This window comes from Struthio camelus, chromosome 3 (genome assembly GCF_040807025.1).
Source record: "Struthio camelus isolate bStrCam1 chromosome 3, bStrCam1.hap1, whole genome shotgun sequence".
NCBI classification, from domain to species: domain Eukaryota; kingdom Metazoa; phylum Chordata; class Aves; order Struthioniformes; family Struthionidae; genus Struthio; species Struthio camelus.
The window spans coordinates 23,533,482-23,558,373 of record NC_090944.1 but is presented as its reverse complement, the minus strand read 5'-3'; the positions used below and the strand labels follow the sequence as shown (position 1 = coordinate 23,558,373).

Below are 24,892 nucleotides of genomic sequence, written 5' to 3'. Positions count from 1 at the left end.
ATGGGGATTTTTGTTCCTGCTTTCGTTTCTCTAGAAGTGATTGGATGCATATCCATCATGCACTAGAAAAAAATGCTTTTTGGTCATGTAACGAGTGCTATTCTAGATGAGCAGTGGGAAAGAAAGATGTATCATAGAAAAAGAAGGAAAGAAAAAGCAGTGGGCCAAATTATTTGTTCTGGTATGCTAGATTCCCTCAGTGGACTATGGACTGAGCACCTGGGATTCAGATAATTAAATGTACTGATTTTGAAGGGGGAAGATCAGGAGTTCATTCAACATCTAGACATAAGAGCTGAACAGGATTTCTTCCCTCTGTAGATTAGAACTAGAATATTTTAAGTGGATAGCTGTGAAGTGTCTAGCATTTCTTCTGTAAAGGTATCAAAGATGGCTTAAATTCCAGGATTTCAGCATCAACTGAGTTTTGTTTTAGGAAAGTGGTGATTAAGTGGTTAATTTTATTAGTTAGTGAGAATCTGGTGGTCACTTTCTTTTATAGTTTGTGAATATGTCCAGTACTAATTCTGGAATACACAATACAGTATTTTTTTTTCTAGTACATATTCATGTATAATGTGATTATGTCCTTATTCTTGTGGCTGTCTAAATATATCAATATTGACAGAAAGACATCCTCAGTTACCCTTTGTCTATCTGTGAGGATATATTGGATATTTAGTATTTTCCTTTTAAATGTTATTGCTTATATAATTTATATTACCTTGGGTAATATAAGACTGAGCACTGAAACAGGTTGCCCAGAGAGGTAGTGGAGTCTCGTTCGCTGGAGATATTCAAAACCCATCTGGACGCGATCCTGAGAAATATGCTCTAGAGGACGCTGCTTGAGCAGGGAGGTTGGACTAGATGATCTCCGGAGGTCCCTTCCAACCTCAACCATTCTGTGATTCTGTGATTCTGTAATAGTTGTAACATGAAAGATATAAAACCTTCTCACTAGTTTATTAAGAGGCTTAAGAAGGCTGGAGGCCAGTCAGGTACAAATTAGAAAACAGGTGACAGATACCTAAAATGATTGCTTATGGTCAATAATGCAAAATAAATAGTTTCCTGTAATTGGCAGATTTGCCTATTGTTTGAACGTTTTAAACACAGTGAGTTTCTGCAAACTTTTAGAAAAAGCTTCTGCCTATTTTGCATAAAATAGGAGAACACTGAGGCTTAGTGATTATAGCTGAAGTAAAATATATGCTAAAATTTATGCTTCAGCTGGAATGATCAAGCTCCTGGCTGGTGATGGAAGTGTAGAGCAGGCACTTACTCTGTTCATACAGGGAATGAGTCTTCTGGATTAGTTCAGAATTTCATGGCTGCCATGACAACTGCTGGGCTGTTCCGCTGATCTGTACACTCTGCTCAGAAACCTAGGCTCCTGCTAAAAATATGATTCTGCTGTTTAAATTGTACAGGTGATCATTGTCTTTTGCTACTGGAGTTCAGAGTGTAGCTATTCTAATGAACCTGTTTTGACGGCCTGTCCCTGGAAGTTGAGAGGAACAGTCAGCCTTGAGGGAAAATGCTATTTATGGCTAATTTAATTCTGCTGAGAACTTGGATACTTTTTATCTAGCATGCCCTCAGTACCGTTTACTACGTCTTTGCAGTGGTATATGATTTATGGATGATTAATGAAGAAATAGTGGAGATTGTTAGAGTGTGTGTGGCAGAAGTCTTGTGCTGAACGTGGCTGATGAAAAATGTACAGTTATTTAAAGACTGCATGCTGTGGCTGTATCAGGGTGTAATAAATAAATCTTTTTAAAGTTTTATGCAGTGTATTGTTTTAAAATATTTGGCTTTTTTATGAAACATAGTTGACTACTGAGTTACAGAACTGATATTTTATGTGAAGATTTTTCACCTCACTTTACTAATAAAATTGTTAGAAATGTGTTTTATTAAAAGAACACAGGATTGTCCACAGAAAACTTTACTTCATAAGAATACATGGTACCAGAGTATGTTGTTTTTATTCTGTCCATGACAATGAACGTTAGCAACAGCCAGCTTAGGGAATAGTTTAAGAAGTGGAAGAGATCCTTTTGGAATAAATAGTTTAGAGAATTCCTGTGCCAGCAGACTTCTTGCATCTGGACTGTCCACCCATGGACCAATCTCCGTGTGTTAATTTAATTTGTTTTTGAAACTATTGGTAAGTTTGGCTGCTATTATACTTTGCAGCAGTGAGTTCCACAAATTAACTATAAATTATTTGGAAAAAAAAATCATTTTGTTTCAAATATGCTTCCTTATCATCTCATTGGGTGCTCTGTAATTCTTGTGTTATGAGAAATTGCTATAAATGATTTTTAATTCACTTTCCTCATATTATTTGTAACTTTATATATATATATTTATATATATTTATATATATATATGTAGTATGTCAGCTCGGTTGCCTCTTTTCTAGTCTGCACAGTCCTAGACTATTTAGTACAGTTTGTATGGAAGTTATTTCAAGTTTGTAGTCACCCTTATATATTGTTTTTCTCTTCTGCTAACAGCTAACTTGCTGCTTAATTTTAGGTACCCAATAAAACAAACTTCATAAAGTAAAAGTGCCTAATACATCCTGATACATCAGCAGAGAGTGTCAGGTGCCTCTCAAGGCCTCCAGAGGGAGGTCCTGTCCGCTTGACTTAAGGGTTTATTCCTAAGCAGCTAAGATCTTTCAGAAGTCTTCAAAATCACCTACCTCTCTTGATCATCTTAGCGACAAACATAGGCACTTTAGAAGGAGTAGTTCATAGGTATCTAAAATTAGGTTCTTAGGAAGAACAGAGAGGGTAGCAACACTTTTATGTGATTTTTGTTAACCACTTACTGGTCACCTGAAGGAGTTGCCAGTCATCAGAACTGCTGAAAATGAAAAAAGACCACTGGAGCACGTATATCATCCAACACGAAAAGTCAGATGACTTGCAACTGTTTTTTTCTATGACCTCAAAGGCTGTTATTTCATAGCTTGTAATCTTTAAAAAATATTAGTGATAACTTTTTCACCTTCATTAGCTACTGCATGATCAGATTATGCTGGTATTGAAGTCTGGTCTTACAAGCGAAAAGTTTAGAAGCTTCTTTAAGAATTAGAATAAAGATAGAAAGAGCATAAACAATAGGTAAACTGGACTTGGGAGATAACAAGCTATCCAGGCTTTTTTCTTTAATCTGTATAGGTTTTTTAAACTAATTTCCAAATGACAGGTTCTGGCTACTGTAACTAGACTTTTTTCATACACACAAAATAGCAAAAGTTTCCAGTTCTCCAGGACACTTCCTCTTTTTGTTCCTCGTCCTAGTCTTTGCTCTGCATCTTCTGTTTTATAACTCTTTTGCCTCCGAGGGCTGCTGAAATTGTCCGCGCTTTAGACCCTACAGCCAAATAAGGCATGTCTAGTTGGGAAGATACCATATTCAGTGGGAAGCAGGGGTGAGGATGCATGAGACTAGAGAGGAAAAGGCAGGGGGGAGGGCGAAGGGTTTGTATTCTTGACCCTAGGTAGCTAATGCTGAGAGGTAGCATATTGCACTGAAGCACAGACAGAAGTAGAGTTTGTGGATGGGAAGGAGGGAGCAAGGAGGAGGGAGGAGGAAGCTGGGACAGCGAGGAGGGAGGAGGAAAAAGCAGCATCTCTATCTTTCTTTGCAGACCACGCTGCTAAACAGCAAGGGGAGGCTCATGCTTCCCTAATATCCATCACTGCCTGCTTCCAACGTGGTCACAGACAGAGCAACAAAGAGGGTCTCAGAGGTAAGATCTTGCAACTTGCAAAGCTGTAGCATCTGCCAAAATTAAGGGAAGCAGCGGCAACAATACAGAGAAAAAATTTACAGCACCTGGGAACATTCAGGGAGGGGGGGAATACTGGAAGCCCAGGTCCCTAAAAGGGTAAGGAAGTGTTAGCAGCAGCAGCAGCAGCAGCAGCAGCAGCAGCAGCAGCAGCAGCAGCAATAGAATAGGAGTGGAGTGAAGAGATCAGGTCTGAAGGGATGAGGATACTGGTTAGCAATATCCAGCAGTGGGCAGTTTGTGTCCCAACTGCCTGTGTAGGAAGAGGAGAGTAAGGTAGTAGAACTATGAGAGCAAATGCTCTGATACCTGAAATAAATGGGTAAATAAATCTTAATAAAATATTTGAATGAACAGTTTTTTTAAACCAAAAATTCATTAATTTGTGCAGATTAGAAGAAAAAAATGAAGGGCTAAGGTAAATATATTCTGTTCTTTTTATCTTAAAGGTGGATTTTTCATTGTAGGACAATGTTTCATTTCAGAAATTTGATACATTTAATAGCATCAAGGGAAATAAACATCCCAAGTACTTTATTTTGAGTCAAACAAGGTATGCTGTTTGACAATTATTGTAACAAAATGTTTGTGATACCAAAACAAAGTATGCTGTTTGACCTGAGAAAATGTCTGTTTTTTAATTTCATCAAGAAAAAAACAAAACATTTTGACCTGGCCTGAAGTGAAATTTATAATTATTTTTGATTCATCGACTCAGCCTAAAAAGTCAGCTATTTGGGCAGTTATAAAGTGATCTTAGTTTTTTCAGGTTGCTGATACTGGTAGCTTAGATGAAGGAGGTAGAAAGCATGGCATCTATATATTGGGGAATTTGATTCCTTATCTTTCCATGTGCTTTCTCGATATGTGAGCTACCTTTTTTTTGATTTAACACCTCATACACCCTTCTGAAAGTGATTAACTAATACTGGCAATGATGTCTATATAGCTAAATATGCTGAACAACTACAAAGAAAATTAACACTATCTTATACCTCTTATAAGATTCTTAAGGATTTAATTTCTCTTTTCAGCATGAAACACTGAAATCAGTCTCAAAAGGTGGATATCCTGGAATATTTGTGCTCTAATAGAAGTTTCTGTGTGTTCATCTACACACTAGCTAGAATAGCTATAGTAAGTTGATTTGATGCATGAGTGAGGAAGGTATTCTCTATTCTCTGCTGCTTTGGGGAACTTGAAGATGGTAGACCTAATTTTAATCCGTTTTTCCTTAGTGCAAATCTGCTGATAAAAGTGTACATAGGATCAGCACCAAGTTCTGCACTAGTCTACCTTATTGCCTGTTTTCTCTTACAAAAGAGAGAAGAGCCATTTACTTCATAGCAGTGGGGCTTTTATTTCACCAGTTTTTACAAATGACGATTGCTAGTTCAGGGCTCACAGTTCTATTACAACTTTAAAACAATAAGAATCTGACTTTGGTCCTGATCCAGTTTCCTAGTTGTCAATGGTAGCTTTGCAATTGATTCAAGTCAGTACAGAATCAGGCTTTTTATTGGAAAGAAAAAAAAGCCCCTCTTTCCCTTCATCCTATCCTCTTTTTTATGCACTTTTTTTTTTTAATTTCTCTCAGTCTAAGTTTGGTTTACTAACTGCAAAAATGCCAAGAATATATTTAAAACCTTTCTGATTCTGTCTTGTCCCTGATGTACTGTAATTTAAGAACAACTTTTAATTTGAGGCTTTAAAATGATCTTTTAGTTTTTAGAAAAACCTAAAATTTCTACGTACCAAATGGCTTTAACGTTTTTTTTTTATTTTTTTGTGGCTTCTACTTAAGAAATGGAATGTCCTCTCTGTGGAAAGTTTTATCTGTGGTTAAGTGTATTAAAAAAAACAAAACCAAGAAAAATCTGTAACATTGTAACTGTAAGGAACTAGCGCAAACCTACTGCAACAGGTAAATTTCATTTGAAGGGAAATTTTCTTGGAGAGATCACAGTTAGCTATTGTTATCTTAAAACAATGTTCTATGAAATGTATTGTTCTTGCAGTTTGTATGGGCTAGATCCAAAGCTTCCTGAAGTCAGGAAGAGACATTCCATTGACTTCAAATGCTTTTGGATCAGGCCTGTCACGTGAGATTAGCTCCTGACAGAAGATCTTACAAGCACAGACACAGAATAGAATGATTTAGGGATGGAATTTCACTTATGCCACTAATCATCTTTGCTTTGTGAATCTCTCTTTGACACAATGCTTTTGAAGCAATTTTTCTTTTGTTTAATGTTAAAAATTCCTTTATCTTGTGAGTGTATAGTTGTGCAGAAATTTTCTTCTAATTTTAATCTTCGATCTTTCAATAAGATGATTCAGAATTTTTAGATGAGATTTTATAATCTTCAGTAATGCTATGAACAATATGGTCAAAATTAAGGAAAGAGCTATTTTCTAAGGTGAAATAGCAAGTTATAGGCAATGGTTTGACTTTTTTTTTTTTTTAACTAAAAGACTGATTCTGATTAGTTTCAGAATCAGAAACTAATGATTTCAAAAGCTTTTTTTCCAAAAAAAAAAAAAAATTCCCCCCCAAAAACCAGAAGAGATTGCTCTAAATATTATGAAAATTTATAGTCAGTTTTACCTTTGCAATTGTTCTGCATTTGCAACTTACACAAACTTATTCAGTTCAAAAGTAACTATGAGAAAACCTGAACAGTTTTCTATAGTAAAACAAAGCAGGAGCGTTTTATAGCCCTCCTTCAGTAAGGCCGAAGTTTGATTAGTGAATGGTAAACTTTGGGAGATGATCTTGCTAGCAAGTGAAAGCCTGTCAGACTCCTGGACAAGCTAGTGATGTGAAGCATAATTATCTTTGGGCAAAAAGTTGCCTTTGGTTCTTATTGATTGTGGCTCTTCTTATGAATACAAAGTCTGCACAGTGAATGATAAGCGATCTGTCAGTCCCTTTTCACTCTCATACAAGCTAAAGCATTACTTACTTTTAGCTAAGACTAGACACAACCATGTATTCATTTCATGTGAATAGAAGCCAGCGTGGGGAAGAATAAAAAGCTAGTGTAACTAACGGCAAAAATATACATACAAACACTACTACTTGCACAAATATGTGATTGCATGCAGATATTACATACATACGCAGGAAAAGCATTGCAGTTTTTACTTCAACTGAAAATTCTTCTTTTTCTTCTGCTTAGATTTTTTCTGCTTAGATTGGTAAATGTCTGCAGGTTTGACTAACTCTTCCAGACTTCTGTTACACAGAATGGGACAGGAGATACTGTTATTTACTGTTGTGACATTTAAATATGTCACATGCATATTTTAGAGACATTTTTAACTGCTAATTTATGATTACACTTAAGGATTCCAAAGAACATTGCTTTGGTTTTCAGATTATCTTCATTTGCCGTTATCTTTGTGTTGTCTGTCATGCTCTAATGTTTCTGTTCATGTGAAGAATAAGAAAATTTAAAAAGTAGCGTGGCCAGTGGTGTATTTCTGAAGAAACAGTAAAGGAAAATTGCCATTTAGAGATTACATATCTCATTACATTTTTTACAGGAAAAAATACTGTAAAATATAAATACAGATTGAGTATTATATAGAGAAAATATCCTTTCTGAACTAAGCAGCATAGTAGTGGTAGTAGTAAAAACAATTTGTGAGGATTTTGAAGGCATATTTTGTGTAATTATGCAGTAGATAGATAGAAACAAAAGGCAAATTTATTTGCAGAAAATACATTTACTTCACAATCATAAACATAAGGAATACTAACAGAGCATTGTCATCAAAGATGTATTTACAGGTTTCAGAATTCATCCTGATACTTTACTTATTGTTTTTCATCTTACGTTAACACTTCTTGTACTATCATAAATAGTTATCTAAAAATTTTCCCATTTCTAGGCTAGCTGTCTTTGTTTTTAGAGCTCCTTAATGGGAAAGAGTGTGGGAAGAAGTCTTCTGTTCTCATGAAAAGGAGGAAAATATGTAGATTTTATCTTTTGATCATGGGAAAAATTTTATTTTGATAGGTTTTCTTATTATTTTTCCAGCCATATGCATTTATTTGGCTCAAAATAATGGTCTGACCCTGTCCTGTGAAGTTTTAGTGTCATTACACAGGGCTTTGAAATTATAAGATAGTTTCAAATAATCCTGACTTCACTTTTATTATCATTTCATCATATAGGTCTGATCTACAGGGTATTTATATTAACTCCAAGTGGATTTGAATGGATATATACAGAGGTTTAAAAGCTGTTGTTGACTGTATCAGCTAGAAGTTTAGTACATTGAAAAAGGAAAGAATCTTCATTTCTGGTTTGGATTCTCATTTTCACATGATTCCATATGAACTACAGATTAAATTAGCAAAATAATACCTTATGCACAGGGTGATCAAACCAGATACGGAGAACAATGGATAAATCCTTATATCCTTATATGTCGTCAGTGTAAAAATCTATGACATTGCTTGTAATAACAATGGTGAAAATATTTTTGGAGACAGGCATGATTTTGAAAAATGTTAAAGATTATTTCTTCCTCATCTGACAGCTGTTTTCATTATTTTCACTCCATGGTTTGATCCATTATGTGAAAACATTTGTTTCTAAAGAAAAATATTTGTGGCTTGTCTGGATGTTGTTGGACAGAAAAGATGTTCTGGTTAAGTGAGTGATCCAGATCTAAGTGATGTTTTTCTGTGGATGGAAGTATGCGTGTTTTGGGCCCCAATTGTTTAGAATTGTTCAGAATATGCTGTAGACGTATACGTAGATATGCGTAAATGTGGCTCATAGTCATTCCTGGCATCCATGAAAAGATCACTTGTCACTCCCTCTTGGGGAGAAAATGCGTCTAGATACCAGCCAGTTCAGATTTGCTAAGCTTTTATGAACACAATTTTCAGATTTTATCATGTTATTCCATTAAAAATCATCAGTCAACAGATATATGTTGCTACACCATTTTCCTGCCTATTCTGCCTTACTCCCACATCCTTTCTTATTTGTGTGTTCAGTGGTAATTATGTCTCTGCTGGTCAGCAGAGCATTGAAGTAAGAGGACCTTAAAAAGAAGGCCGATCAGCCATTTCTCATCTTCTCAGCATGAAACAAACATTTGAGCCCATCTCCATGATACTAGTATCTTACACGTTTACAGTGCAGTATTGTAGTTTATCTTCTGCTTTGAAGTGCACCTGATGCTTGAGACGCAAGAGAGAAATCTCCGTGATGTACTATAGTTGGTACTCTGCTTCACAACAGGGTCTCCATTTAAAAGGACATTTAGAAAGAATATATCCTAGGCAACAGCCTTACTCCAATCCTATTTCTCTGATACATGGCACAGCACGGTTGGGGTCATGAGATGCTGACACATTGAATGACCAGGCCTACTCAAGTGAGAAGGCAGCTGAGCAAAAAGGGACATACAGTGCACACTCTGTATTCAGAAGGGCTTACAAAGGCCTGACAAATTCCCACAAGTGTATGGAGCAAAGTTGGGTGCAGAGTAAGAGATACAGTGTCTGAAAAGCTCTGATTTGCCACTGATACTATTCTCCACTCTCTAGGGGGAAATAATCTTCCGCAATGTAACAATGAGGGTACAACTCCACAAGGAGAACTTGATGTAATTCTAATATTGTTCCTCGATTATTATGGAATTTACTGTTTTTTTAATAATCTGAATATGTAACAATATATTTCCTTCTGCCATGTGAAAGATTGTTTAGAAAGTTTTTTAATTTTATGAGCAAAATTGAAAATTTATTTTTCTCTAATGATGCTATATATATTTTGCTCAGATTGAAAAAAGAAGTTGGAATTATCCAGCTTTCAGGGTAATAAAGTCAATCTCACTAAGGAAAATTACATTGCGGAGTTTGGTGTTGGTAAATCTTGTATTATAATTCTTATCACTGACGTGGATGCTGAGTGTTGTCACTCTAGGTCACAGAGCCTGGAAATGCACAGTTACTATTGTCTTTGAACAGGTGAGTTCTGAAATTGTGCAGAACAACTGATTAAATCCTTATGCCTTTTGCTTAGTTCTGGTACCAGGCCTTAAAATTCGTCAATAAATACTGGCTGTTGTGCTGCAGTAGTAGTTCATGTTCAAATTACTATGGCAAATTCCTAAGAGTTTATCTGTGATGTCAGGAAAAGTCAAAGACAGTTAGACTCTTTGAAAGTCCAGTTGTTTTTATGTAATACTTGTGGAAGAGTCTCATACCTTAAACCTCCTTGTTTGCGGAACTCCTTAGAAGGCAGCTATATATGGGAAAGAAACTATATAATGAAACATCTCTTCCTATCTTTTTGTTGCTTTTTAGAAGTCTACCCTAAAAAAGACTGAGAGTTATTTTTTTTTTTTTGTGGAAAAGAAATTGGTCCTATGTCACTGTTTGTTAAACTCATTTGAACAATCAGCTGTAAATTTCCTAACTTTGCAACTTGGAAAAGGAAACTAGAACAAAAGCATGAACTGAATAAAATGATATAAAATTCCATTTTTAGATATCTTCCATTTGCCAGCTCTGGTGCACTCATGAGCATTAGTACTAACGTTCACGCTAAGGTTCACATGGCTCCAGCCTGGATCATTGACTCTGCCTTTTACAAAATGTACATGCATGTAAAAAAGGCTTACAGTCTAAACAGACGAGAGATGTTATGGGTATATGCATAAGTTACGTTGGGTTAGCTACTTGCTTGAACAGCTGCTCTATCATAGTTACCCATAACTGCAAACTTTTGTCTATGAGGCTTAAACAAAGAAGTGACCTTAGGTTTCCTTCCAAGATTTCACCTTAATATGCACCTTATAAACTGTTTCCGATCTCATTCTCTATATTTCTCTGGCACTACCATTTTCTTCCCCTTTCATCAAATCTAATCTTTTGTTTTGTTTTGTTTTGTTTTGTTTTCTAACTTCTTATACTGGGTTGTTAGTGTATTTTAAGTACCTTTTAATACAATTCTTGGTGGCTTGGGAGAGTGAAAATGGAGATTTTTGAAAAGCAGACTGTTAATTTCATGTACTCATCTACAAACAGTCTTTACACTGGGAGTCCTACCTCTTCCAATGTAAGGATTGCATGCAGAGGTTTAACACAAAGAGCAGAGCACTCCTGTTCAGAAAAATAATAGGAAGAGCAAGTAGGAAGACAGACAGTGTTGCTATTTTCTGGGAAGATGTACTTAGCTCTGGCGATAGAATAGAAGGGAAATACAGTCAAGTCTACTATCCTTGAGATTATTAATTATGCAGTAGGTGTGAAGATGCAAAAACTGATTTTACTCTTACCAGTTCAGATAGCTATGTCAATGAGGCTCTTTGCTTAATGGACCTGCTCATTTGGGAATCTTTTGCTCTAGCATTGATCTTTCTTTTCTTTATTATACTCCTAATATATATTCTTACAGCTTAATTTGTGCGTGTTTCTGTGTACTATGTAAATCAAATTAGATTGTTTTTAATCTACGTTTTGGTGGCTTAGTTCAAAGTCCATAGAAAATAATAGTATTTTCCAGCTATAATGCAAGTCCTTTAATGAATTTCACAATGCAATATTCTGAAAAAGTAATCCTTGAAAATGCAAAAGCTTGATTATACTTATGCACTTTTATCCTTTCATTATTACAATTCCTTGAAGAATCACTACAGCCTCAAATGGCCCCTACCTTTTTCACCTTCACATGAGTTAAAATCTTAGTATTTGTAAAATCCCAGGCAGTGACTCTGTATAGTTTTCTGTAAATTGTGGTCCTTTTTTCTTCTTGCTTTGTTTCATACAGTGAAACTTCCCTACATATGTTGATGCTTATTTTGCTTCTTTTTTTTCTATTATTCAACCATCATTTTGTACATAGCAGGGGAAGCCAAAGGCAGCTGAGGGATAGGACTGGGTGTATAAGTGAGTATGAAAAAGACTGTAGCAAATGGTGCATTCTGATCAATGAGTATAGGGTTAAATATTTAACTGCAGCTTTTAGTAGTTAAAATAGCACCAAACAAAAACTAAAAATGCACAGGTATGGGACAGAGAAAGCAGGAAACTAAAAGAGCTCCCCAAAGATGAACACATCTGCCCTATGCCCTAACAGCTTTCACCGGAGATGGTGGTAAACAGCCAGAAATAGAGGAATTTAAAAAAAAAAAAAAAAAAAACCTTGACAATAAGACTAATGGATAACAATAAATTTAAAGATAATTGTGAAGTAGCACTTAATGTACTGGCTGAATCATGTAAACAGCATTGTTGTACTATATTTTTATCTGGGCATGCTGGGATGTTTCTGACTGAGTTTCCCAGGACAGCTATAAATGAGACTCCTGCTTTTTGAAAGTCAAGCTGAAAAAAATGTGTCTTTGTGGTGGGAATTTTACTATGTTTAAGATGTATCGTTGCTTATTATATATTTTCATTGTATGTCTGCTCATCGTAGGAAATGTCTACATCTTCCTCCTAAAGTGGTATCTTTTCCAGAAGGCCAAATACAGTTCTTGTCTGGGTGTGGTAGTCTGGGAACTTTTATGTGAATGTAAATGGAAGTTACCAGAGAGTTTGTTTTTGGCTTTAACTTCTTCATAATTCTAAGTTACCTCATTTGTCCTGACACCTTGTTTGTTTGTTCATCTGCTCTACCAGCTGCTTTATGTCTCCACTTTCTGGTACTACTGGAAAGACGAGACTGAATATTCTCCCCTCTGTAGGGAAGAGAGGAGACTGTGTGTAGAACAGACTCACTATCTGCGAGCGGGCTGCAAGCTGGAGTCACAAACTCAGACAGGTACCAGCGTTCAGCTCAAGGTGATTTTGTGCTGTGGAAAGTGCACACTGATGAGAAGGTGCAGCTGTACTGCCAGGTACCGTAGTTTCCTGGTTTGCTCCCAGGTCCTAGTCCACTGATAACCTGCACTGCCTAAATGGTTGTTCTCTCTTCGGTTCTCTTTCACAGTAATTCCACTGTTTCCATCCAAGATAAAACCTCAGCATGGTTCTGGAGTTAGTTTACTTCAAAGGCGGTTCATAGTAAACAAAATGGATGGCAGAATTACTTCTGAGTTTTTTAATCCCACACATTTTCCCAGTGCTATTTAAATGGGACTTGTGCTCTGTGTGCAATATGATGCAACATCCCAGTTCATGTATCACATGCTTTCAATTCCATGCCAAAAAAACATTGCTCTGATAAAAGCTGCAAAACAACCTTCATAATAATTGAATTCATTTGACTGGAGTAAAAGCACACACAAATAATTTTCAGGGCCATGGGGGCACAACAGAGGCCCAAAACTACCTGGGTCAAATGATGTAGACATGGTCCTTCTACTCTAGAAGGAACTAGCCATGAGCTGTGTGTGCACAAGTGATTCTGCATCCTTTGATGTAAGACATCTCTTCCTGGGGGCCAGATGCTATGTAGATGTAGTATAGATACAGATCAAGTAGACAGAGATGCCAATTGCCAATCTGGATGTGAAGTAATGCTGCATAGGATGTCAGCACGAAACAAAACTGCATGTGGAGCCATGCCCATTTCAAATCAGCTATACTGCTTCACATAGTCTTTTCACTGCTCGATGACATTGCCTTGCATGTAATTTGATTTCTTTCACAGTCTATTCGCTTTCTAAAGGAAAAAGACTATCTTGAATTCAGGCTAAAGCTTAGTAAGTGTTGTAGTGATCCTTTTAAACTCTTCATAAATGAGGTCTTGTCTACAGGAAAAGGTTGTCTGAGGCTCGTTTTTTTGCCATATACTTCTCTGGGTTCAGGATGCAGACGTACCTTTTTCTTTTCTCTTTTTTTTTTTTTTTTTAAGATACATCTTTTCATATGAATTAAATGTAAATGCAGCCTTAAAATTTGCCTACACTCAGGGCTGTGTATAAAAGCGCACACATGCAAACCTAATGTGTTTCATGAAGGCTGTATTCACACATCCTCTTCTGACTGCAACTGTGCTGGCTAAAAAGGTTACGGCCCCCAGTACCTCGTTATTGCACTTCTGTCAGATGATATCCCAGTTGGCTGAGCTGCTCATGTGCATGATTCTTAATCTGTGCCAGTTAAAGTGGATTGGGTGGTGAAGATAAATTATTTTAGCGTTTTAAACTTTTTTAACTAAAGAGGGTCGGGGATTGCTCACAGGAACAGCTATGGGGATAAAACTTACAGGGCAGTAATTTCTAACATCAGAGCAGTGCCGAGACCCTATAATAAAAGAGATCTTGCAATCTTTTCAGTGGAAAAGCTGGAGCTGGAAGATTTATGTCCGTGGCCTTATTTGCACTGAGTTTACACAACTGGCTGTTTAGTCATTTCTGAAAATTGCTGTACAGATATGGTCTTTTGCTGGTATATTGGGGGTAGTCTGTATATAGTTTATGTTATCTGTGGACAAGATTCACTTAAGCTGAAATATTCACAAACTTGTGGCTCAGTACAGCTTTTACTCTGGTTTAGTTATATCTGTTCTAGATTCATGCGGGAGCCGCTCTCAGACGTTTGTACTTATGTAGTCTCCTCTCTTCTTTCTGAAGACATGCATTTTGTTTTTAAAATAACAAGAGTAATCTCCATGCAAATCTGCTCAAGGTCTGATTTGTAATTCAAATCCCACTGAAATCAATAGGATCAATTCTAATAGCCTTTGTATGGCATATCTGCAGTATAGAAAAAGATTTGTATGAATAGCAGTTTGAAAAAAAATTCAGAACATAACAGGTTACCACGTGGGCGTAGATTTTTCAATTAGCATTTATTTAGAAGAACGTAAGCTGCAAAATCCATACAATTTGGACCAGGCTTTGTCCTTATTCCCAACAATAGAACTTCATGGCAGGATGACATTTTGGATGTGTGTTATAAAGCTGGTTGTCAAAGTGCTAGAGCCAGAGTATAGATGCTGCTTTGGCTGAACTCCTCAAAATTTGTACATATCGATCTGCGATAGTTTTGTCTTGCTAAAACTATTACTCACACATGCAATTTGATTTACATATCTAGACTGGGTTTTCAGCAGGGCTTCCTATGAAAATGAAAGGGGAGAAGGGCTTTTCTCTAGGTATTTGCCCCTCTGAGCTTATGTAGAAAATGTTATTTAAATGCTGCAGGGAATGTATTATGTTAAAGATGCTAGAGAGCTTCCAGTATCTTGGCTAAGCATGTAGTACTTCTATTTGATCATTTTGTTCAATTTTAATCCTTCAAAAAGGAGAGAAATACAACTGTTTGATTAAAACTACTGATCATCATGACTAATAGCTTTGTGGAAAATGTTTCCTCTAAATATTCTAGAAGACAGTGGGAAAATGAACTTAATATCAATCACACTGTAAGTAGACAGGAAAATAGTTTGAAAGTGATTAAAATAATACTTCTTTTTTGCATCTATATAAGTAAAAATAAGCATACACAAATTAATATTGAACCTTAAAATACAGCATGCTTACCGTTTACAATTTATTAAGTGAAATTAGTTTAGCAAGCTCATGCATCTGTATGTTAAAACTGGAATTATATATCATACTTCTATGTTGAAATTCTATGGGTATGTCTGCACAGCGCAGTGCCATCCAGGAACTTTAGTCAGAGTGGTTTGTGAAATAGAGTAGACATTTCAGAATGTTTTCAAAAACAGAAAATTTAAGCAATTTTTCTCATTTCCCCTTCTCCTTCCACTCTTTTTGTAAAATTAGCATTCCATCTGGTACATTAGGACACAAAGGAATTATGAAAAGCAAAATAAATCTCTGGTTTATTGACTGAATTTGGAAACAATTTTTGACATGGCTGACCATCCTTCAAATGAGATCTTTGTATTGGAGTGCAGAGGTCAGGATATAGAAGCCTTGGGATATCAAAAGGTGGTGAGAATAATGGCTAGGATTTCCACCAGCCTAAAAGTGCTCTTTTGTCTCTAGTGGTCAGTTGTTGAGGATGATGCCTGTGGACATCAAAGAAATGTCTAACAGTGTTATCTAGGCCTATCCTTTGCCCCCTGCCATGTAATGGGCCTCTTTTCAGGAAAACATTGAGAAAGCTGAGAAAGCGAGTTGGCCTATGCTGGTGCTATTAATTCAGAAAGAAAGCAGATCAATAACATTTGCACTAACCAGTAAAACAATCTGTTAGTTTCTAAAAATGCAGATTAGTCAAGCCTATAAATTAGACATTGCACGTGCGAGAATCAATTTTAATGTTTCATCATAATGGGCATTTTATGAGACCATATTCTTTAAAGAATTCCATTTCTGCCTTCTCTGATATATTATGGAGATCTATTCTGAGAAAAAAAATATAGCTACCTTTTAACATTTACAAAAAAATTTTTTTGTTTTTGTTCAGGGGATATATTCAGATATTTTTGAAGTCAAGAAACAGGAGCTGATTTTTGATGCAGTTCAGGCTTAAAATGTGGACTTTGATGTCTGAAAGAGTTATACCATCATTTTCAAGAAGAGCATGCTTTCCTCATCAACAAATAAAAGTTACAGCACAAAGCAAAGCCTATACCATATATTTTTCAGCTCCTGTACTGCCTATGCACCCTCTCTTACAGTGGTGAAGGAATAACCATTTTTAATGATTCCTTTGTGCCAAGTGCAATTAAAAAAATAATATTCTGAAAATGTTATGAGGGGGAAAAAAAAAAGTCCGTTAAGAACATTTCCTCGTTTTGCCCGTATGCATAAGGCAAAACATATTCTCTTTGGATTTCTTTTTATAGACCAGAGCAGTTTAAAGCCCCAATTTTCCAAAGACGTACTGGTTTCTGGTTTCACCACTGTTCTGGTGGTGAACAACCAGGCAGCAGTCTGGGGCCCCAGCCATGTGGGAGCTCACTAGACTGAAATAGACAGCAACAGAGAAAAAGTCAGAATAGAAACAGATCTGTGCTTTGGTCTCTGATTCTGACTCTGGCTTTTTGCTCTTTGTTCATTCACAAGAACTAATGGTACATATATAGTTATGCAATACCACTGTCATTTTTGAGCTAAATAGGTAAAGTGTAAAAAGCAAAGTCTTTGCAGGACTGAAGGTTAAGTAGAATTTCTGGAATTATGGAATAATCTCTGAGAATATTTAATAAAAATAGCTTTTAGGAGTCAATGCTACCCACATTTTGCTAATAATACTAATTAAAATATACTTGAGAACTTTACTAATAAATTAGGCCACATCAATACACATAATTGCATTATTGTCATAAGAAAATGATATGAATTCAATACCAAGTACTTAAGCCAGATAGTAATATAAATATTAAAAACAAAACCAAGCTACGGTTGAATCTATGGCACTTTCTTAACAAGAAGGAATTAGAGTTGTGACATCTTTAACTATAACTAAAAATGCAAGTGCAATGTGTCTTATGTCCGAAAGTCTGAAATAAAACTGTTTGATAGGAATGTATTTCTCTACAATTTTTCATCCCAGCATAATTTAGGATTAAAGAGAAAACCGATGTAAGCAAATGAGCTAACTTTAACTATAATGTGTAATAGTATCACTGTTGCAGTTTGAAACTAAACTTAAAAAAATAACAAGTAACTGGGATAATTGTTATTTATTTGGATGGATATTACACTTGAAAACGGAAATTTTGGACTGCTAGATGAATCACCGTTGCTTGCCTTCCTATATCCTCATCTAATAAAGAAGATGAAGAGCTAGAGATTTGCTAACATGCCTCAGTGATCCCAGAGAAGCTAGATCGTTGTATTCATCTTCATTGCTACAGTAAGAGTCTAAATAATATACTTACTTTTATAAAAGCATGGACAACAAAGCATTGCACCTTATAATGCTATTTTATTTTATCTTTTTCTTATGACACCTGCACTATTTTCCTTGTCATAACTGTATCTGGATTTTGCAAATATCTCTGTCCTTAGCTTTACACAAGAGAAGAGTTCTAGTGAGTGGAGAAGGTCAAACACAACACAAAAATGGAGTGCTTGCAGAAGTGAGAACCTGATCTTGTAGTTAAATTCTGATCCTATAGCTAAATAGATAAAATTAGAATTCTTATCAGAAGTGATACATATGGCTTAGCTAATAGACCTAGCTAATGATTAAGTCACTGTTGTTTGCTAGCATAAGGCATATTTTGTTATGTCATGAATGCATAGTTGGTAAGTAAGGACAAGAAGACAGACGTCAAAGAAGCAAGAGAAAAATATAATTTCTCTCATAAAGACTGCTAGTCCACTTTAAGGTTTACAGAATTGCCTGTCTATTTATCTCAGCTGGACACCAGTCCAGAACTTTCTGCCTATATGAATTTAGGAACGGTCCTTCTTTTCCCATCACCATTCATAAAGGTATTTGAAAATTTGGAGCGCAGCCAACAGAGGCAGCGAACAGACGCAGCAGTTTGCGCAGCAGTGTCTGGGCTCTGCCTGGGCCTTTTGTGGGCCTTGTTGGAAGTTGTGGAGACTTTCTGGGGACCCCCGAGGAACTAGACGGTGCCTGCTGCTAGCAGGAAGGGAGAGCTAGGCAAGGACTCCTGCAGGGGGCCTTGACTTAACTTCTCCTGGGAAGTTCTAGCTAGGTGGGGCTGCTGCTAACGAGCTCTCTGGGCTGCCCTGGTCAGAGGGAGTTGGGGCTTTTGTTTCAGGTGGCTCCTGATTGGGTGGGTCAAGCACCCTTGTGAGTCACTGCTAGGCAGAGGCCTATATACTAGCCAGGCCCAGAGTGCAGCTCCCAGAGTGCAGTGAACAGATGCAGCAGTTTGTGCAGCAGTCAAAGAAGGCACCTCTCCATTTTGCACACTTTGCACAGTGGTGTGTCCTTCCCCGGGGCATGGTCATGACACGCCGCAGAGCACGTTCCCCAGTGGCTGCGGGAGGTGCTGCATCAGCTGTGTCTGAGGCTTCAACCCAGACAGACCCTCAGACAGCAGGTGCAGCTCTGCAGGTGTCAGGCTGCAGGGAGTGCCTGGGGCCTCTCCGTGGGGCCTGGGCTGACAGTCAGCTCTCCTGTGTGAGGTGTGCTGTGGTTGACCAGTTGCGTCACCAGATAAAGGAGCTGTGGGAGGAGGTTAGTAGGCTGCGTAGCATCCGAGAGGATGAGCAGGAGATTGAGAGGGCGTTCTCGGAGACTGTGCAGCTCCAGGAGTCCCCAGCCCCCACTGCAGCAGAGTTGTTGGAGAGCTCAGCACCGTGTGTAAAGGTGCATCATAACACTGTTGAAGAGGGCTGGAAGCTGGTGACCTCTCGTAGAAGGAGAAAGGCTCTTGCTCCTCCTCAAGACTTACCCTTGAAGAACAAGTTTAGCGCCCTCCAAGCTGAGGAGGAGCTGGGCACGGCTCCAAGGGAGGCAACTGGCCTGGCAGACCCTGTGCCGTGCAGGAACCCCCGGAAGAAACGGCGAGTGATTGTTGTGGGTGACTCCCTGCTGCAGGGGACAGAGGCCTATCTGCCGACCTGACCTCTTGTCCAGAGAGGTTTACTGCCTGCCAGGGGCTCGAATAAGAGATGTCATGGAAAGACTGCCAAGGCTTGTCCATGCATCGGGCTACTACCCTCTGCTGCTCTTCCATGTGGGTGCTAATGACACAAAAGGCAAACTGGAAACCATCAAACAGGACTTCAGAGCTCTAGGAATGGTGGTGAAGGGTCTGGGAGCCCAGGTTGTTTTCTCCTCAATCTTGCCTGTGAGGGGAAAGGACGGGAGGAGGAGTAGACGAGTTTTCCAAGTTAACAGCTGGCTGCGCCGCTGGTGTTGGCAACAGGGCTTTGGTTTCTATGACCACGGGACCCTGTTTGAAGATCAACAGCTGATGGGGAGCGATGGGATCCACCTTACCAAGCGGGGCACGCGTGTCTTTGCCAACAGATTGGCCAGCCTGGTAAGGAGGGCTTTAAACTAGGCAAGATGGGGGAAGGGGAGTGGTATAGTGGCAGGGGAGTCAGTATAACACCGCTCAAGTCAGGATGCCTCCAGCGGGTGCATACAGCCAGGGGAGACAGCATGGAACATGGCTATGGAGGATCCTCTTGCACCTCTCCTGGGAAGCGTGCATGCTTGACTGGCTCTCTGAAATGCCTGTACACCAATGCGCACAGCATGGGGAATAAGCAGGAAGAGTTAGAGATCTGTGTGTGGTCGCAGGGCCATGATCTCATTGCAGTGACAGAGACATGGTGGGATAGTTCACATGACTGGGATGCGGTCATGGATGGCTATGTGCTTTTTAGGAAAGACAGGCCAGGAAGGCGAGGTGGTGGAGTTGCTCTTTATGTGAGGGAGCAACTAGAATGTGTGGAGCTCTGCCTCAGGGTGGATGAAGAGCAAGTTGAGAGCCTATGGGTAAGGATTAAAGGGCAGGGTAACATGGGTGACACTGTTGTGGGGGTCTACTACAGGCCACCTGACCAGGAGGAAGTCGTCGATGAGGCCTTCTACAGACAGCTGGAAGTAGCCTCACGATCACAGGCCCTGGTTCTCCTGGGAGACTTCAACCAGCCTGACATCTGCTGGGAAGGCAGCACAGCTAGGCACAAACAGTCAAAGAGGTTCCTGCAGAGGATTGATGATAATTTCTTGACCCAGGTGGTGGAGACACCAACGAGGAGAGGTGCAATGCTAGACCTTGTACTAACGAACAAAGAAGGTCTAGTTGGAGAGGTGAAGGTTGGGGGCAGCCTTGGCTGCAGTGACCATGAGATGGTGGAGTTCAGGATCCTACGAGGAGGGAGCAGGGCAATGAGTAGGATTGCAACGCTGGACTTGAGGAGAGCTAACTTTGGCCTCTTTGGGGACCTATTTAGGGGAACCTCATGGGGTAGGGCCCTAGAAGGAAGAGGGGTCCAAGAAAGCTGATTAATACTCAAGCATCACCTCCTCCAGGCTCAAGATCGGTGTGCATCCCTCTGAGTAAGAAGTCGAGCAAAGCGGGCAGGAGACCTGCATGGATGAGCAAGGAACTCCTGGCAAAACTCCAGCAGAAGAAGGAAGTACACAGAATGTGGAAAAGGGGACAGGGCACTTGGGAGGAACATAGGGACGTTGTCAGAGTGTGCAGGGATGCGACGAGGAAGGCTAAGGCCCAGTTGGAATTAAGTCTGGCAAGAGATGTCAAGGACAACAAGAAGGGGTTCTTCAAATACATCAGTAGCAAAAGGAAGACTAGGGAAAACGTGGGCCCGCTGCTGAATGGGGCGGGTGCCCTGGTGACGAAGGATACAGAGAAGGCAGAGTTGCTGAATGCTGCCTTTGCTTCAGCCTTCACTGCTAAGGCCAGTCCTCAGGAATTCCAGACCCTGGGGACAAGAGAAGAAGGCTGGAGAAAGGAAGACTCTCCCTTGGTGGAGGAGGATCAGGTTAGAGATCATTTGTGCAAACTTGACATCCACAAATCCCGATGGGATGCACCCACGAGTGCTGAGGGAGCTGGCGGATGTCATTGCTAGGCCACTCTCCATCCTCTTGGAAAGGTCCTGGAGATCAGGAGAGGTGCCTGAGGACTGGAAGAAAGCCAATGTCACCCCAGTCTTCCAAAAGGGCAAGGAGGAGGAGCCAGGGAACTCCAGGCCTGTCAGCCTCACCTCCAGCCCTGGAAAGCTGATGGAACAGCTCCTCCTGGAGGTCCTCACTAAGCATCTGGAGGACAAGAAGGTGATCAGGAGTAGTCAGCATGGATTCACCAAGGGGAAATCATGCTTGACCAATCTGATAGCCTTCTCTGATGGAATGAGTGGCTGGGTAGATGAGGGCAGAGCAGTGGATGTTGTCTCCCTGGACTTCAGCCAGGCTTTGGACACTGTCTCCCATCACATCCTCCTAGGCAAGCTCAGGAAGTGTGGGCTAGATGGGTGGACGGTGAGGGGGCTTGAGAACTGGCTGGATGGCCGAGCTCCGAGGGTTGTGGTCAGTGGTGCAGAGTCAAGTTGGAGGCCTGTAGCTAGCGGTGTCCCCCAGGGGTCAGTCCTGGGTCCAGTCTTGTTCAGTATATTCATCCATGACCTGGAGGAAGGGACAGAGTGCACCCTCAGCAAGTTTGCTGATGAGACTAAACTGGGGGGAGAGGCTGACACACCAGAAGGCTGTGCTGCCCTTCAGAGGGACGTGGACAGGCTGGAGAGCTGGGCCGAGAGGAACCTCCTGAAGTTCAACCACGGCAAGTGCAAGGTCCTGCACCTGCAGAGGAATAACCCCAGGCAGCAGGACAGGCTGGGGGCTGGGCTGCTGGAAAGCAGCTCTGCAGAGAAGGACCTGGGAGTGCTGGTGGACAACAAGTTAAGCATTAGCCAGCAGTGTGCCCTTGTGGCCAAGAAGGCCAATGGTCTCCTGGGGTGCATTAGGCAGAGTGTTGCCAGCAGGTCGAGGGAGGTGATCCTGCCCCTCTGCTCAGCCCTGGGGAGGCCTCGTCTGGAGTACTGTGTCCAGTTCTGGGCTCCCCAGCACCAGAGAGACATGGCACTCCTGGAGAGAGTCCAGCAGAGGGCTACCAAGATGATTAGAGGGCTGGAGCACCTCTCCTATGAAGAAAGACTGCAAGAGCTGGGCCTGTTCAGTCTGGAGAAGAGAAGACCGAGAGGCGATCTCATCAATGTGTATGAGTATCTGAAGGGGGGCTGTCAGGAGGATGAGGCCAGCCTCTTCTTCGTGGTGCCCAGCAATAAGACAAGAGGCAATGGGCAGAAACTGAACCACAGGAAGTTCCATCTAAACCTGAGGAAAAACTTTCCTGTGAGGGTGCCTGAGCACTGGCACAGGTTGCCCAGAGAGGTAGTGGAGTCTCCTTCGCTGGAGATATTCAAAACCTGCCTGGAAGTGATCCTGGGCAATATGTTCTAGAGGATGCTGCTTGAGCAGGGAGGTTGGACTAGATGATCTCCGGAGGTCCCTTCCAACCTAAACGATTCTGTGATTCTGTGAAAAAGAAAGTGTCAATGAACACACAGAAGAAGCGGAAATCATTCTGTGAGAATCATCTGCTTAAAACCTTCTCCCTAAACAAGAAACTTTTTTTTAAAGGTTTAGTTTTACATTTTGTTTGCCAGTTGCTGGAGAGGGACACGAGTCTCACTCGTGTGCAATGACACCTCCATTCTAATATCAGACCTAAGATACAGGGTGAGCTTACAGACAGAGTTTACAAACACTTGTATTCAGGGAGCAGGACAGCTCTCTTCCAAAGTCTGTTAGGAAAGCTGAATGCCCCAACTCCTTTGCTGTCATGTGAGCAGAAATGCACCGATCATATGACCAATATGCTATCATCTCCGTAGGTATGTATTGCCTGAGTCTAGCCTGGTTATATAAGTTGCACCCATTACACAACCTGACTCACATACGCACTTCCATCACAGCACTGGCTATACACTGTCCTCTGATAGGGAACAGATTTATTTTGTTTGTATGATGGTTGTATTTTCAGTATGTAAAGGCTGGTGGGTAAAGGGGCATTAGGAAACTGACTACAATAAGAATTCATGCTGAACATTTCAGTTCTTCAAAAGAAAAAGTAGGTGGAGTATTTATACATGATATATATATATATGTATATATTTGTGAAGGGTATTTGGAGAGAACAGGTATAAAAAGACAATATATAGAAAGGAAATCAGAGAGAGTACGATGAGGAAGTGAAAACTGACACCAGGATGCAGATGGATTTAAAGGCAGTGCCCGCAGCGGTAAATAAAATGAGATGTGCAGTGAGCTTGAGCACTGGAACTTCTTGGAATGGTTTCTGGTACAGCGTTAGCCTGTGGCAGTTAGTATTCTTCCAGACAATGCATGCACCAGGGACTGTTCCCAACAGGCAATAGGGCTCTTCATACTAAAACATTTCTGAAACTCTTCAGTTTCATGTTGTGAAAGCATCACTATGATGGGTTGCAACACAACACTGGCATTATTTCAAACTCTTATCTCAAACCACACATAATAATTATGTCTTTAGAGACACAGAGTGCAACATGTATCCCAGAAACGTGATGAGGACATGCCTCAGAAAGACCTGTGCCCTGTTTTATGTAGCTGTGTACACACAGCAAAGAAATCACTTTCCTGGTTTGAACACAGCTGATAAATCATTGGGGTTGCTGTGAAACTGGTTGCCCTCACATGAAAGGGAGTAGTGCTAATGATAGGAGCTTCATCTGTATTGGTCTTCCAATAAATTAATCTCTACAGAGCCTACAACTAAGGAATGTCAAACATGACAAATAGTGAACAAAAAATTAAAAGGAATAGCTAAATGTTATATTACTGCATAAGGGACATATTTTAAGTTTGCCCTTTGTGCAAGATTGTTATGAGGTCATGAAAGTAGGCAATGAATGTTAATTGATAAACCACTATATGAACAAACATCAGGTTATGCATTGGTATTTGAGCATGAGCCCAGGACATGTAAGAGTGTGCATGAATGTGTATGTTGACAGGTATATGTACAGGTAGTATGTACTTATCTGATTCACTTTATTCATCACAGGGATATAGCTGTTGCTTAAACAGAGCTGCTTAATGGTGTACTAGAACACTGTTGTGTCTGGAACACTTAAGAAAATGATAAGCAGAGTTTGTTCAAAAAGGACAAAGCTTAGAAATTGCTTATAATTCATTAAGAAATTGTATAAAGGTCTAGTTTGGTAGAGAATAAGCACTTTAATGGCAAGATGCTGTTCATTTAGTAGTATATAGACTGTTAAATGAATAGAGAAGATGATTAGGAAAAGATAATTATATACTATTTCTTATAACCAATGGACTTATCAGCCCTGAAAGAAACTATCAGTCAGAATGTTATAAGAAAAGGAAGGATTTTCCCAACTTATAACTATGTCGTGGAACTTGTTGACAAAGTATGTCAAAGAAGTCAAAAGCATGAAGAGATTCAAAAAGGAATTAAACACATTCATGGAAGAAATATGTGTGAGTACCCATTCACCACCAGGAAGTGGCTATAACCTCCATTTCAGATCTGGTGGTTGCCAAAACTGGGAGACTACATGGGGGAAAGTTTCACTACACTATAGTGTTTCTGTGTTTACATTTTAGAGAATCAGCAAGATTCTAGTAGTGGTCGGGTCTGCAATTGTGTGAACCAG

The 24,892-nt window shown here is 39.7% G+C and overlaps 1 protein-coding gene across 9 annotated transcripts in view; it reads left to right on the top strand.

The window, feature by feature from the left end:
- Nucleotides 1–3,447: 3,447 nt before the first annotated feature.
- The window catches only part of GREB1 (growth regulating estrogen receptor binding 1), a 101,468-nt gene continuing 80,023 nt past the window's right edge, over nt 3,448–24,892 (top strand). For 6 of the 9 annotated variants that reach the window (XM_068937164.1, XM_009671393.2, XM_068937165.1 and 3 more), the window contains exon 1: nt 3,457–3,775. The gene's annotated coding sequence lies outside the window, so the exon portion shown is untranslated. Of the gene's footprint in view, nt 3,776–24,892 lie in introns of all 9 variants that reach the window. The other 3 variants (XM_068937167.1, XM_068937166.1, XM_009671392.2) reach the window with 2 other exon arrangements.